Below are 14,760 nucleotides of genomic sequence, written 5' to 3'. Positions count from 1 at the left end.
CCCTACTTGGACATGGCCGCGCATGCCTATAAAACCAGCTGCTTGGGAAGATGAGGCAGGAGGATCAAAACCCTGAGGCCCAGCTGGGCCATTTAGTGAGACCTACTCTCAAAATAAAAAGTAAAAAGATAGTTGCTGTAGCTCATGGTAGAGTACTTGCCTAATATGTGCAAGGCCCTGGGTTTAAGCCCAAGTACCGCAAAGATAAGTAAATAAATATTGTAAGAAGAAAAAAGAATGACTCCTAATTCTTTGGCTTTAACAACTGGAAGGATAATGGTATAAATTACTTGCGGGGGGGATCAGACTTTAGGAATGAAAATAAAGCATTCCATCTCATCTTGGATTTTTTTTCAAATTTGTGTTAGACACTGAGTGGACACGCCAAGTATTCAGCTGGATACACAAGTCCAGAGCATAAAGAAGCAAGGTCAAAGGCTCAGCATCTAATTTAGGAGTCCTAAGTAAACAGATGATATGTTAGTTTGCTATGACCATATAACCATTCCCAACAGCCAGTGGTATAAAGCAACAATTTATTTTTGCTCACATGTGACATTGGCTGGAGTCCAAACTGGGCATCGTTGTTTCCATCTGCGTTGTCTGCTCTTATCTCTCACGTCTCTTGGGACCCGAAGGCCAGCCAGGCGTTGGCTGTGGTAAGCGGAGAGGAAGCTTGGGAGGCCCGTGATAACCTCTGCCTCTGTAGTATGTCGTTCCCCAAAGCAAGTTCCATGCCCAAGTCCCAAGTCAAGGGCAGAAGTGTACTCTGCCCTGATGACACCTTGGACACAGGAAGCAGGGGTGGGACTGAAATGAGTGTCAGCCATGTAACCCCTGGAGCGAGGGCAGAAAAAAGTCCGGGCCTCAACACATCCCTCAGGCACTTTAGCATTTGCTAGCTAGCTATAAACAGAAAACAGCAAGGCTTCAGAAAGAGCAGCAAGTGCAGTTGGAAAATAATTAAGGGGACCTGAAAGAAATAAGAGAGAGGAACATACTGAGGAGACTGACAAATGTCCCTGCGAAGTTAAGTAAGAGGTAAATGGAAAAATGGCTGTCATGCTGAGAAACCAGGTCTACCAAGCCAAGGTTTCTACGACAGGAGGATGCGAGAGGGGAGAGGTTACAGCCACAGCCTCTCATGCTCGGTTCTCACACAGCAGGAGGGCAGATTTTGTGGGGACACTGAAAACTACCATTATAGCTCAGCAGTAGAGCATTTGCCTATCATGCCCCAGGCCCTGGGTTTCAGCCTCAGCACCACCACAGTAGCCACCACTGCCAAAAACAACAGCAGCAGGAAAAGAATAGTAAAATAGTAGGATTAAGAAGGAATAAGGCAATTCTAAGTCTGGAAAGGTTGCATAAGGCCAGACTGTTGAGACTCTTGGATACCTGGTTAAGAAGTTGGAATTTGGTCCTTTAAAAGAGTCATCCACATCTATCTGGGCAGGAAGGGATCTATATCAAGATTGTTTTTAGGAAGAAAAACAGACCTGCAGTATAGATGTATTTGGTGGCAAAGAGGCCAGAGGTCCTGGTTCTGTTGGTCAGACTTCTTGCCTGGGTCTGAACCTCTCACGAGAGCCCCCCATTCTCTTACACTAACTTCCAGATGTTTGTGTGGCTGACACCTCTCCTGCCTGCTTCCTCCTGGTCCGGCTGGTCTTCGCTGCTTTCTGATAACTATCCAATCGGCATCCGGTCTTTACTTTGGGTCTCATCTTCCACCTTGGCATTTACTCATTTAAGAGAAGTGTCATCTTTTCCCATTACCACCTAGGAAAATGACTCTACTAAGAAGACCCAGGAAGTCATCTGGGAACCACAGCCTGGCTTCTTAGGCCAGGCTGCCTTTGAGACATGTCCTCCACATCCCTGCGGCTCTCCTCCCCCAGCCCTGTCCCCATCCATTCTCCCAGACAGTAGAGACACCCTACTGTCCAGAAAACTCCCAGCTCCCTCAATGTTCACAGAGCTCGGAAGAGGGGAACGGCCCTGACGTGCTGGCACAGGCCCGATTCCTTCTCCCCTAGGCGGCCTCACCTCTGGCATGGCACCGGAGGGGTTCTCCACCTTGTGCAAAAGCTGGTCCTATCTAATGTCTCACCTGGCCCCTGTGTGACTCTTAGCAGCAGGCTAAGGGGAAGAAGTGTTGAACAAAGCAGCGATCCTGAAAAGCCATTGCTACGTCCACTCTGCGGCTTAATCTCCACCATTTCCCAAAAGGCCTAATGGAAAATACACCATCAGATGTCTCTCATGATGAAATACGATCCATACTATTACATAGTAATTTGGCTTGGGAACTTTTTCTCCATTCTCATGCCTGAGCTTCAACAGAGCTACAGAAAGATGAACAGGTGGCATTTCAAGAACACCCAATTTCTTGAAGCGAGCTATAGTTACAAATGCAAAGTCATTATTGGATCTCTGCTAGGATTTTCTTGTTGATTTTATAGAACCATGATGATTCTGAAAAGCACATACATCCTCGGTTGCTGTGCATGGTATTTTCCTATTGTCTGCCCTCCAAATATTCCTTAGCTGATTGGTCCTAGTGGTGACTAGAAAATCATAAAACTACAAATTAGAAAGTAATGACATTGACATTCAAATCAGACACACACACACACACACACACCAGTGTAAAATCAAATAATTTGGCCTTAACTCTGGTTTTACTGCTAACAAAGAATTGGATTCGGCAAAATGGGAAACTGGCAACTCTTCTGGGTAACTGCCATCTAGCAAAAATGTGCTTCCCTAAACTCAACAGGATCTCTTCTGCCAAGGCTGTTCGCGGGAAGGCTTTTCCCCCATAAAAGGACACGCGCACTGTCTCGGATTCCACCGCGCCTGGAGCCCAATCAGGTCCCTCAACACAGAGTGCTTTGTAATCTTGCCTCTAAGGAAAGCTGTGCTACCCACCAGATGACAGTACCCTTTTCTCACATCACACCAGACAAATCCTTAACCCTGGCCTCTGCTGTCGGGCCATTTCATCATCACATTAATCTCATAGTGTGATATCCAGACCTGATAACTGCTGCCCACCGGAACTAGAGGCTCTGGAGTCTGAGGCACCACGCTGCTCCCTTCCGCCATGGCTCCCCCTAGTGGCCGAGTTTCTGCGCTCAGCTGGCCCCTTTGCCTTCAGCGTTAGTCCTTAGATTCCTAGAGTTACTTCTTAGCCTTTGTCCAAGAGCATTCACAGGAGTGTCTCTACCTGCTGACATAGGTCATACCTCAAAGCTCTTTCCAAAAACAAATTTTAATTAAATTTGCATTAAAAACTAGGCAAAGGAGTGTATATAGTCACACTCAAAGATGCTACTTAGGGCCGGGGATTTAGCTCAGTGGTTCCACCACCTGCCTCACAAAGCGTAAGGTCCTGAGTTCAATCCCCAGTACCAAAAAATAAAGATGCTACTTAGACTCTGCCCTTTGGGTCTCTGAAGCAAGACATGGGCCCGTTGACAAGTTTTCAGTCCCAAGTCCTTGAATGTGTTCTTGGCCTTTTCTCCATGGCTCATATCCTGACTGTGGCCTCCAGAAAAAATAGGGACACATGAGCAAAACTAGCCCAGTCCTTCTCAGTTCCTGGTGCAGACCCTCACTGATCAAGGAATGGTGCCCACAACTATAGCCTATGCAGGAAGCATCATCTGGAGTGTTTATTGAGCAGCTGCTCATGCCCAGTACAGCAGTTCCTGGGACTCAACTATTCTCCCTAGTCCTGACTGGTATCAGCAAGAGGCTGACTGAAACACTGGCTTTCCCAGCCCCCTGGCCCTCCAGTAGCTATGGCTCCACACTGGGTAACTGCGCCGGCCAGCGGAGCAGGCCCAGGCCACAGAAGAACCCAGGTAGATGAGGTACAGCTGACTCTTCCCGCCCCTCTCTATCTTCCAAAAGCTGCAGAGTAAACACTGCCCTTAGGGAATGGTCACTATTGTGTACTCTCCCTTCTTGGCTCTTACCTCATGTCTGCTGCGTTGACTGTAAACACCGACCAACTGCCAAGATAGAGAATAAAACTACCAGGAAACCCAACATCGCTGTTTGTTTAAAGATGGCAGGAAAAGGTCCCGTATGGCTCAGTGCTCCTGTGATTCCTGCTCTGTTAGATATTAAATCCCAGAATCCAGAGCCCTTCCGTCTCCCTGCCAACTGACTAGAACACTGACCTTCAGCCTCTCGACTGGTGCCCGTGTGCCTCCCCTCCCCTCTTTTTCCTTCTTTTCTCTTCCCAAGATCCTGCAGTCAAAATAGCATTATATAATGATCCAAAAGAATACCGCAGCATGTTTCTTCCTTATACTTCTACCCACCCCGGGGAAGGGAATGTCTTGTTGATTATCCCAGCCTGCACATAATTTGTGGCATAAAAACATTCCTGTCAAGTAATCCTCCCTTAATATATTCCCTTTGCCATTGTAAACTAAGACATGACCTTCAAGCCATAATACCCAGACAATAAAACATTTGTGTTCTTTAATTAGCTTATTACTTTTGTTAATGTACATTCCTGTGGTTACACTACTTTCCACTTAACCTGAAAAAAAAAATATTATATGAGATTACCAACTTTTTTTACCAATGGGTCCACAGGCTTAAAAAAAAATTTCTCTTAGCAAAGGTCTCTTAATGTTTCGAGGCTTATTGCATAACAATAGCTAATTTGTTAAGTCCTAGAAAATGATAACAACAATAAGTCTTTGTGCAAACTTTTGGCATACTGGAGATTTTTGGTTAAATAAGAGGAGGGTGGCAGTTGGTTGAGGTGGACAGCGGGATCCGGGCCAGAGTGTGGCACTGCTACTGCATGACAAGGAAGCAGGCAGTCAGAAAATGGGTAAGAAGAGTTGAGTTAAAAACTCGGAAATCAGGCCCCGGGGCCACAGCCAGTGTGTCTCTGAAGGAAATCTTGAACCTGACCTGTGAACTGTTGCAGAAATGCAGCAGTCCAGCACCCAGCCCAGGAAAAGAACTGGAAGAGTTTGTGCAGCTCCCATCTCTGGTTGAGAAAATATGGAAAAAGCAAAAAGGTCTGTCTGTTACTTTTGATGAAAAAAGAGATGATTACTTTCCTGATCTAATGAAACGGGCCTCTGAAAATGGGGCCTCTATTCTGAAATGGTTAACTTTGAAGAAAGAGGGCTTTGGTTTGAGTGCAACAAGAGGCATCAAAGCAAAAGAATTGTTTTTATGGCTTCCTCGAAAATTACTAACGACTGTTGGATCTGCTAAAAATTCAGTATGGGGGCCCTTACGTTCTTGAGACCGAGTTCTTCAAGTCATGGGAAATACCACTCTGGCCCTCCATCTGCTGGGGGATGAGCAAGCCTGACTCTTTCTGGTTGCCCGCATTCAGGCCCTCCCAGGTGAGTACCACACTCCTCTCTACTTTGAAGAGGAAGTTTGCTGTCTTCAGTCAACACAAGCTACCCACGATGTCTTCAGCCAGTGTAAAAACACAGCTCTGCGTGTCCTGTAGTTATCCAGGCCAATCTTCACACCAGCAAACTGCCCTTAAGGGGTTCTTTCCATCGGGAGGACTGTGGGCAGGTGGTCTTTCATGTGATGACTCGACAACACCAAATTCCCACGGAGGACCGTTCCCAGTGACCCTGGCCCTGATTCCATGGTGGATCTTGCGCAGCCACACCCATGGCTTGATAGCCGTCTCCCCCCAGGCTCAGTCCGGAGGCTCTGCTGAGCCCTCACGTGGACGCCTGTGCTTTTGAAAGGACTCAGAGCTTCAGCTTGCCCCCTCCTGGGTCTTCTCTTCCACTCCACTCACTTCGAGGTGAAAACTAGGAGCCGAAATCTCACACCACTGCAGAAACCACAGCGGAGTGCATTTATTTGCTAAGCCATAATTCCAGCCTGCACATGCACTGACTCACCTTGCTAGAAAACAGGCTCAGCCAAAATTTCCTTATTCTTTAAAAAATACTAATTTAGGGCCGGGGATTTAGCTCAGTGGTTCCGCAGCCTACCTCGCAAGCGTAAGGACCCGAGTTCAATCCCCGGTACCAAAAAAAAAAAAAAACAAACTAACTTATTGAAGACCCTCCTTGCTTTCCCTTTTCCATTCCTTTCCTTTTTCCGAGGCTTTCCTGTCCCCTGATGTCCCCTGCCTGGGGGAGGGTGGGCCGCGGGGAGGCGGGGCTTCCTTGCAGACCTTCCCGGCGCTGGGCCTGGAGGACAGGGCCCCTCCTCAGCACTCACAGTCACGCAGTCCAGGTGGCAGCTTTCTCAGAGCTGACAGGGAGCGAGAAATATGATGAATTCCAGGTCATGTTAGAATTCTAAACACTGGACTAGTCTACTGGCTTGTTTTGCGTTCACCTTTTCTTGACGCCAGCTTTCTTTGTTATTAGCAGTGTAACGAACGATTAAAGAAACACTGTAAACGAGTGTAACATCTAATTCCACAGAACGGTCAGAGCCCGTGTGCCGTGTGCCAAGCACTGAAGCATCTGTAATAAATCCCTTTACGATTTAGCGTTTGTGTTCTATTTTGTTTCATTTTCTTCTTTTTTTCTTTATGGGGGGGCGGTCAGGGGATTGAACTCGGGTCCTTGTGCTTTCAAGGCAGGCGGTAACACCACTGAGCTAAATCCCCGGCCCATGCCAAGCACTTAAGATAGTCTATGTGCCTGCCGATTGGAGAAGGCCTAGCAGCAAGCACTCTCTGGAATCTCAAAAACATTTCAGTTGTAACAAGAAAGAATACTGTAGTTCCATTTTTGTAATCATTACATTTCACCTTCATTTAGATATGCTTGATTTAATTCGCAGTACTAAGAAATAGCAGCATGGTTTGTATTTTCGTTAGTGAACATAATTTTACATTCTTTGTTCTCCCTCCCCCTTCAGAGATGTTTTTGACTGATCCTAAGCTTGAAATTTTAAAATTTTCAAATAGCGAAGGAAAGAAAGAAAGAAACAAAGAAACAAAGAAAGAAAGAAAGGGTGTGTGGGGTGAAGGTTACAGCAGAGACCACTGTCATTTTGGAATCCTCTAATCCCCACTCTAAATGATTGTAGCAAATCGGTTAGTGACCCACCTGTACCAGAGAAGCTAATTCAGTAAATCAGAGGGGTTATTCCACGTCGTCTGCACGCTCAAACGAGGGCGGGGGGAGACTGGCTTCAACAAATCCTTAGTTTTCCAGCCAAAGGCCTTTCAGAGGCGTCTTGGCTGCCTGACGAGACGTCTGGGATTGTGAAAGCAAATCTGGTGAGCTGGAGGAAGAGGGGCCTTCCGAGTTACCATAAAAAAAGGAGCTCTGAACCGGATCGCTTGTGCCGCGCTCTGCCTAACTCTCCGTTAGTCATATAATGAGCTAATAGTTATTATCTCCAGTTTATATATGAGGAAACTATGACTAAAAAGGATTATGAAACTTGCTCAGAGTCGGGCCACGGGGTAAGGAGGGATCTAGAGTGTCAACCCTTCCACGATGTTCACGTTATAAGACAGGGTACAGAGGGGGCTGCTGACTTTTATCGCAGATTCCAGTCCAGTCCATGTAACCCAAGGACTCAGGCCCCTGTGCTGATGGCGTTGAGTTATTCGGGGATACAACAGATATTTTTGAGTAAATACTATGCACCAGGTACTGATCTAAGTGCTCTAGGTATAGCAGTAAATAAAGACAACGCCTCTGCCTCACTGAGTCTCCACTCTGCTGAGGGGAGATAAGCAATTAAGTCCATAATCATGTCAGCCCTTAATAACTGCTCTGAAGAAAACTAAAGTGTAAGAAAGAAAGGCGAAAACTATCATTACTGATACTTCACACAGACAAGCCAGGAAGGCCTCTCAGATAAGAAGGCACTGGAGCTGGACTTGGCGGTCACAGCCTGAAATCCCAGCTACCTGTGAGGCCAGGGCAGGAGGACACAAGTTCAAGGACAGCCTGGGCAACCTAGCAAGACCCTGACTCAAAACATAATCTGAAAGGGCCAGGGACGTAGCACAATGGTAAAGTACTTGTCTGGCGTGCTCAAGGCCCTGAGTTCAACCCACAGTACCTCAAGAAGCAGGAGGAAGATGACGATATTGTGATAAGGACGGACGGAAAGGAGGGGAAGAGGGAGAAAATGAGAAGGACTCTCAAGGATGGGGGTCATCGGGATGCTGTCTACATGTAGGGAAAAGCACTGAAGATGGAATGGAAGATGGAAGTTGAAGGGAGGAGGTAAAATGGAGTGTCAGGGAGGGAGGTGATCGTGAAGGACCCTGCAGATCCTGAAACATTCGGGTTTCACCCCGTTGAGATGGGAAGTCTGTGGGGCTTTCAGCAGGGTGACATACTCTGGTTCACATTTTAAGGGACTCGCTCTTAGCCAGGCAACTTCCTGTCCCAAATACAAATAGAATGAGAGGCAACTGCCAAGAGTATGGGTGTGTGAATTCCACAGATCTGTGTCCAATCCTTGGCTCTTATCATCAGCTCACTCTGTCAGCTCCGGGAAGTCATTTCAGCTTCAATTCCTTCTACCTCAAAAAGAGAATATTCTAACCCACTCTACAGGGTTACTAACAAAATATCTGCAAAGCACCTGGAACACAATAGTTAGCCTTAAAAGACAAAAATAACCAGGTATTGTATCTAACTAACACAACAATTAACTATTGAATTACTTCCTCATTATTAAAAAATAATATAGCCAGGGATGTAGCTCAGTGGTGCCACCCGCTGCCTCGCAAGCACAAGGTCCTGAGTTCAATCACCAGTACCAAAAAAAAGCCAAAAAAAAAAAAAAAAAAAAAAAAAAGGAAAAAGGGGAAAGAAAAAAAAAAGGAAAAGAGATTATTCTGTTTATATCCAAGTTTTACTTCTGTTTTGGACTGGAGTCTGACCAGACCTGTATAAGAAAAATTTAAAAATTACTATAGGAATATAAAACAAGACAAAACAATAATGCAAGAAAAAAATGGGCTCTTTTTCTCTCTCTCTCTCAAAAAAAAAAATAACTATCCTGTGGAATTTTTAAGAATGTGCAGAATTCACCTAAGTAATATAATGAATCTTAGCTTAGTGCACTTTCAATAATTAGCATTTATTCAATCTTAGGTTATCTTTTTTTTTTTTGTACCGGGGATTGAACTCAGGTCTTTGAGCTTGCAAGGCAGGCGGCAGAACCACTGAGCTAAATCCCTGGCCCTAATTTTATAATATTTTAAAGCAAATCCCAAATATATCATTTCAACTATAAATACATATTTCTAATAGAAAAGGAATTTTTTGATCACACAAGACCAACAATTATATTTCAATGTCATCTAGTGCCCAACCAACGGTTACCTTCTCCAGTTGTCTCAAAAGTCCTCTTTCCAATGGTCTTGTTTAAACCGAGATCTGCACCAGACACATACAGTGTAGTTATTCGATGCTGCAATCTGGATAAAAGTCCTACAAAGGCCTACGTGTTAACAGCTCGGTCACCAGCCTGCAGCACTACTGAGAGGTAGTGGGGTCTTTACAATCTGGGCCCAGTAGGACAAAAGTTGAAGGAAACATTGGCACCCTGGTCACTTCCATTCTCTTTGCTCCCGGCCACCATGAGGTGAGCAGTTTCCTCCTCCATGTGATCCCACCACAGTGAACGGCATCACTACAGACCCAAAAGTCAGCAGCACCAACCAACCATGGACTAAAATCTCTGAAACTATGGGGCAAAATAAATCTTCCCTCCTTAATATTTATCTCAGATTTTGTCACAGTGATGGAAAATGGATTTGGTTTTCATCTCTCCTTTTATCTATGCATTTCCCTTTCCTCTTATCATCCCCAGTCCCTCATGACTTTGATTTTTGGAAACCGTGCCAGAGGAAAGATGTACTCTGTTAGTGCTGGGTCAGTAATGTTCCCACTGTGTGCCAAAGACTTCAAACATACACACTGTGCCTTAGACGCCCTTCTAGTGCTTTCAGAGAGTAGAGGAATGACTTTGCTTCTAAGAGGGGAGATTAACACCATAGGTTCCAGTAGAGAAAATGCCACCATGTGGTGAGGAAATGGCCAGCAGCAGACTTAAACTCTTTTAACACAAATACAAGGAATTATAGTGGAAGCAGATCACATGACCTGGGGCATTTAATCCCAGAATTCTCTGGGACCCTTCAGGAGGTATGAATGTAAATGATCGCCATGGGGTAATGACCAAAAGAATTTTCTACTTCTGTTAAAGAGCAATCAAACTTTTTTCCTTGTTTGTTAGAAATGATAAAGGTATTTCCTACCCTAGTGAAAAGGGAATAGGTCAGTTTTGAGTGTAGAAAGCTTGTTATAGTCCCCTTAGCATGAAAGCCCACTTGGGTTGGTTTAGCTAAATTCAGCTCTGGAGTCCTAGCTAGGGCTAGTTCACTTCTATTTTGTCCCTTCAGATAAATCTTAAAACAAGATCCTAAAGGATTATAAGGATACTGATAAATTCTGAATGAGCAGAGCAATTTTTTTGAGATGAGAGAAAAGAAAACCAGGTAAAAGTAGCTCTTTCTTTTAAGAGCTAGGGATCAAACCCAGGACCTCACACATGCTAGGAAAGCACTCTACCACTGAGCCATGTCCCCAACCCAAAATAGCTCCTTGTGATTCCATGGTATGAGTAGCTGTTGCCAAAGGATCACTTATGGGAATAACATCTGAGGAACTCAACTCTCAATATCTTGTTCAAGAAAAGACTTCTGGCAGCAAATCAAAAAGCCAAATTTAGATATTGGTTCCCATACACTGTATCAAGTACAAAATTCCTTTGTAGACCTTAATAAAAGACCAAAATTAGAAATGAAGTATTTGTATTCATTGAAATTATTTTGGACTTCTAGATCTTTTTTTTTAAATGTCCATTTGAGTCAACATGGGGTGGGAGGTGGAAAAAGAAAGCATGGTCTGTCTCCTACTCACAGCTAATTCTGGCTTCTGGCAGTCAGGGAAAAACAAGAGACAGCCAAGTATGGACTGGCAGATCTAACCACCTTATTTTGTTATTTTGTCTTTCACTCAGTGGTCAACTTCCTTTGGCATTTATTAGAGTGTGACCCAGCAACAGTCCACTGTGTTCTGCGTGTAGTAATTATTCATCAAAACAAAGTCAGGAGTCTAATTTAAAACTGATATTCACTGACATTTATCTTTAATTAAGATGTATAATTCAGAAAGACAAATCACAGAAGACAATCAGTAGTATCAGACATAAGAGAAAATCGTAGAAAAGGGAATGGTAGCTGGGTGTGGTAGTTTACCTCTATAATCTCAGCACCTGGGAAGATGAGGCAGGAGGATCACAAGTTCAAGACCAGCCTGTTCTGCTCAGCAAGTAGAGGGATGGTGGGGTGGTTTTTAATACTCCAAATTCTGATGAAAGGAAGGAAATTCTAGTTATATGTATGAGCTTTTGTTTTGTAGTACTGGGATTGAATTCAAGGCCTTCATACTGAGATACATTCCCAGCCCTTTTTATTCTTAATTTTGAGACAGGGTCTCACTAAATTGCTCAGGCAGGACCTGAACTTGTGATCCTCTTGCCTCAGCCTCCCCTAGCATAGGTGTACACCTAATACTCTGAAATCACATTTTTTAAAAAGCTTGCTAAAGCGCATATATAGGATTGTGGGAAAGAACTTCAAGTTTCCTCCATACTGGGTTGATGGTGGGGAACAGCAGAGAGGTGAAGAGTGGCCAGTATGTGCCTCATTACCGAACAACCAGAGAGGAATGGGCACTGCCTTGGAGAAAGCCTCTCCTGTGAGAGCACAGCCCCGGCTATCACCCTAGGGCCTGGTCTTTGGACTCGCCCAGCCTATTCAACCACTGAATTTTCCCATGGGGGTGCATCCTAGAGAGAAAGAAGGGCCTAGTGTATGGATGAAGTTGTCAAGAAGATGCAACTCTCACTGGCTTAGTGCATTTTGTGCTGTTATACAGAATACCAAAGGGTATTTTAGAAGGAATACAGATATATTTCTTATAGTTCTGGAGGTCAGGAAGTCCATGATGAAGAGCCCTGCATCTTGGGAAGGCCTTTTTGCTGCATCATGACATAGGAAGAAGTTTCCTACCCATAATAAACCCACTGTCATGATAATGATAATGACATGGGGACATAAATGTTTTCATGTGGAATCACCTCCTACAAGTCCCACCTCTCAACACGGTAACATTAAGAATTAAATTCCTAACACATGAACTTCAGGGTGCACACCTGAGCTACAGCCATCCTCTAGGTAGGAAGAAGCAGGAAGTATCTGCAGAGAGAGAGCCCAAGAGTGGGCCGTAGCTTGCCAAAAAACTCTTCATTGCCTAGACTTCTCTACCTCCGGTAATGAACTCTCTGACCATGAACCACTTGCTGGAGATGCTGTACTGTGTCACAGTCCCCACCTTTGATTTGGTGCCCTCAATTACCTTACCTTCTTTGTTTGTTTGTTCAATAGCTATCCTTTTCTTTTACAGTCCAGAGTTGACAAAAGGCAGCAGAATTGTTTTAATTCTTCCATTTTACATTTTACTAGCAGGAATTCTGGTTACATTGGTTAAAGATTCTAATTTATAATAAGTTGCTTTTTAAAAAAATGAGAAGTTGGTAAAGAGTGTTCTTTAGACAAAGGAATAATGTACTGTTTCTGCTCCTTCCAACAAGAACCAATAAGGCTAAAAGGAAAATATAGAAGGGTGGGTTGCAGCTCACTGTAAGGAAGACTTTGTAACACCTTTGTCTGCCTAATCATGAATCATACCACTCACCAAAGAGGTAAAATGCATGACACAGTATACAGCCAAGGTCCGATAACCATGTGTCAGGGAAATTGAGTGTGAGTGGTTTCCGACCTTTATGGGCGTAAGGATCCTTAGTATAAACAATTTTGAGAGCAACTCTACGGTAGCATTTTCTACTTTTCAACCCCTATCCCCCCTCTCCCTCCCTACTTCCAACTTTTGGTTCCCTTCCCAATTGCAAAAGCTCTATTTTCATTTTTCCCCTTTGATTCTTTTTTTCCATCCCCTTTCCTCCCTTCCTTCTCTTTCCAACTCTTGTTCCTCCTTCCATTTGAAAAACATCTCCCTACTTCCTATTTATCTATGTTCTATTTTGCTGCCCCCCCTCAAGATAGTCAAGCTTATGTGTCTGACTTATTTTACTTAGTATTGTAGTCTTAAGTTCCACCTATTCTGCCATAAAGAAGGATAAACTTGAGGCATCTGTAGATAAGTAGGTAGTATTTTTTTTTTTTTGAGAGAGGGTCTCACTGTGTAGTTGAGACTGACCTAGAACTAACTCACTATGTAGCATGTGTTGTTTTTTTTTTTTTGAGAGAGGGTCTCACTGTGTAGTTGAGACTGACCTAGAACTAACTCACTATGTAGCCCAGGCTGGTCTCAAACTCACAGCAATCCTCCTGTCTCAGCCTCCCGACTGCTGGGATTACAGGCATGCGCCACCATACCTGACCACAAGTGGGTAGTATTTTTATACTTAGACTGTACTAAGAAACCATAATGGGGCCAGGGATTTGGCTCAGTGGTTCTGCTGGCTGCCTCACAAATGCAAGGGTCCAAGTTCTATCCCCGGTACCAAAAAAAACAAGAAATAAAGAAAGAAACCACGATGTCTAATGCCACAGAACTGCACACTTAAAATGATTTAAATGGTAAATGTTATGTATATTTTGCCACATAAAAATGAACTATAATGATAAAATATGAAGTCAGTAATGTTTTTAAAATAAATCTATATTTTATTTTTACAACATCACTTGCATATACTAGGAAATCAAAAATTATTCATAGAAGGAATAAGTTCTAGTGTTCCATAGTATAGCAGAGTGACTAATTTACAACAATTTATTATATACATTTATAAGGAACCAAGAGAGAAATTTAAAGAAAGAATTTTAAAGAGAGAAATTTAAATGTTCACCACACAAAGAAATAATAAATGTTTAAAGAAATAGAAAAATTAGTTACCCTGATTTTATCTTTACACACCACATATATATATCAAATTCATATTATGTCCCACAAAGATGTTTTATTTTATTTTATTTGCAGTACTAGGCTGATAGTACTTTGCTTGTTTGTTTTTTGTTGTGGGGGCACTGTGGATCGAACTTCATACCTTGCGCTTTCAAGGCAGGCAGCAGAACCACTGAGCTAAATCCCTGGCCTCTTATTTGCAGTACTAGGAATCGAACTCAGAACCTTGCATTTGCCAGGCAAGCACGGCACAACTGAGCTACATCCCCAGCCCCAAGATGTATAATTTTTTACAATACCACCAGGACAGGAATTTTACCTTTGCAATGAGGAATATATACCAGGTATCAAGAGAGACACAGTGGATACAAAGGCAAAATAAAACCAGTATGGCATCTGGCCTCATGGAGCACTTCTGTATGTAAGACTTGTTATTTTCTGAGTCTGCAGAAAATACATGCAGACTAGAGAAACTTGTGTGGTTCCCTAATTTCTCAAGAATCCTCAGCCCATAGATTGAGAACTACTGGTGAAAAGCTATTTCATCCTTCTTGAACCGCCAAACCTCTAAGGGATGCATTGTAAGCAAAAACACAGGCCAGAAACTGCAGTTAACCTCAGGGAGGTGTTAAAATGTGAAAAGTTGGTCCCATACTGACTTGGTCAGAGGATGACAGATTTAGGCTGTTTTTCATGCTAACCCAATATGCCTCACATAGTGAGTTCCATGTCAGTCTCAACTACATAGTGAGGCCCTGTC

The 14,760-nt window shown here is 43.7% G+C and overlaps 1 long non-coding RNA gene and 1 pseudogene across 1 annotated transcript in view; one reads left to right on the top strand and one right to left on the bottom strand.

Moving 5' to 3' along the window:
- The window catches only part of LOC104865598, a 4,946-nt gene extending 835 nt beyond the window's left edge, over window positions 1-4,111 (bottom strand). Inside the window, exons 1-2 of the long non-coding RNA XR_781219.2 lie at window positions 3,987-4,111; window positions 551-784 (exon numbers count right to left, since the gene is read on the bottom strand). This is a non-coding gene — a long non-coding RNA (uncharacterized LOC104865598). The remainder of the gene's footprint in view (window positions 1-550; window positions 785-3,986) is intronic.
- Window positions 4,112-4,831: 720 nt separating this feature from the next.
- Window positions 4,832-5,753, top strand: LOC104865627 (annotated as a pseudogene).
- Window positions 5,754-14,760: the final 9,007 nt, after the last annotated feature.

Source organism: Fukomys damarensis, unplaced genomic scaffold (assembly GCF_012274545.1).
Source record: "Fukomys damarensis isolate Sample0158 unplaced genomic scaffold, DMR_v1.0_HiC HiC_scaffold_15, whole genome shotgun sequence".
NCBI classification, from domain to species: domain Eukaryota; kingdom Metazoa; phylum Chordata; class Mammalia; order Rodentia; family Bathyergidae; genus Fukomys; species Fukomys damarensis.
This window is presented reverse-complemented; position numbering and strand designations above follow the sequence as displayed.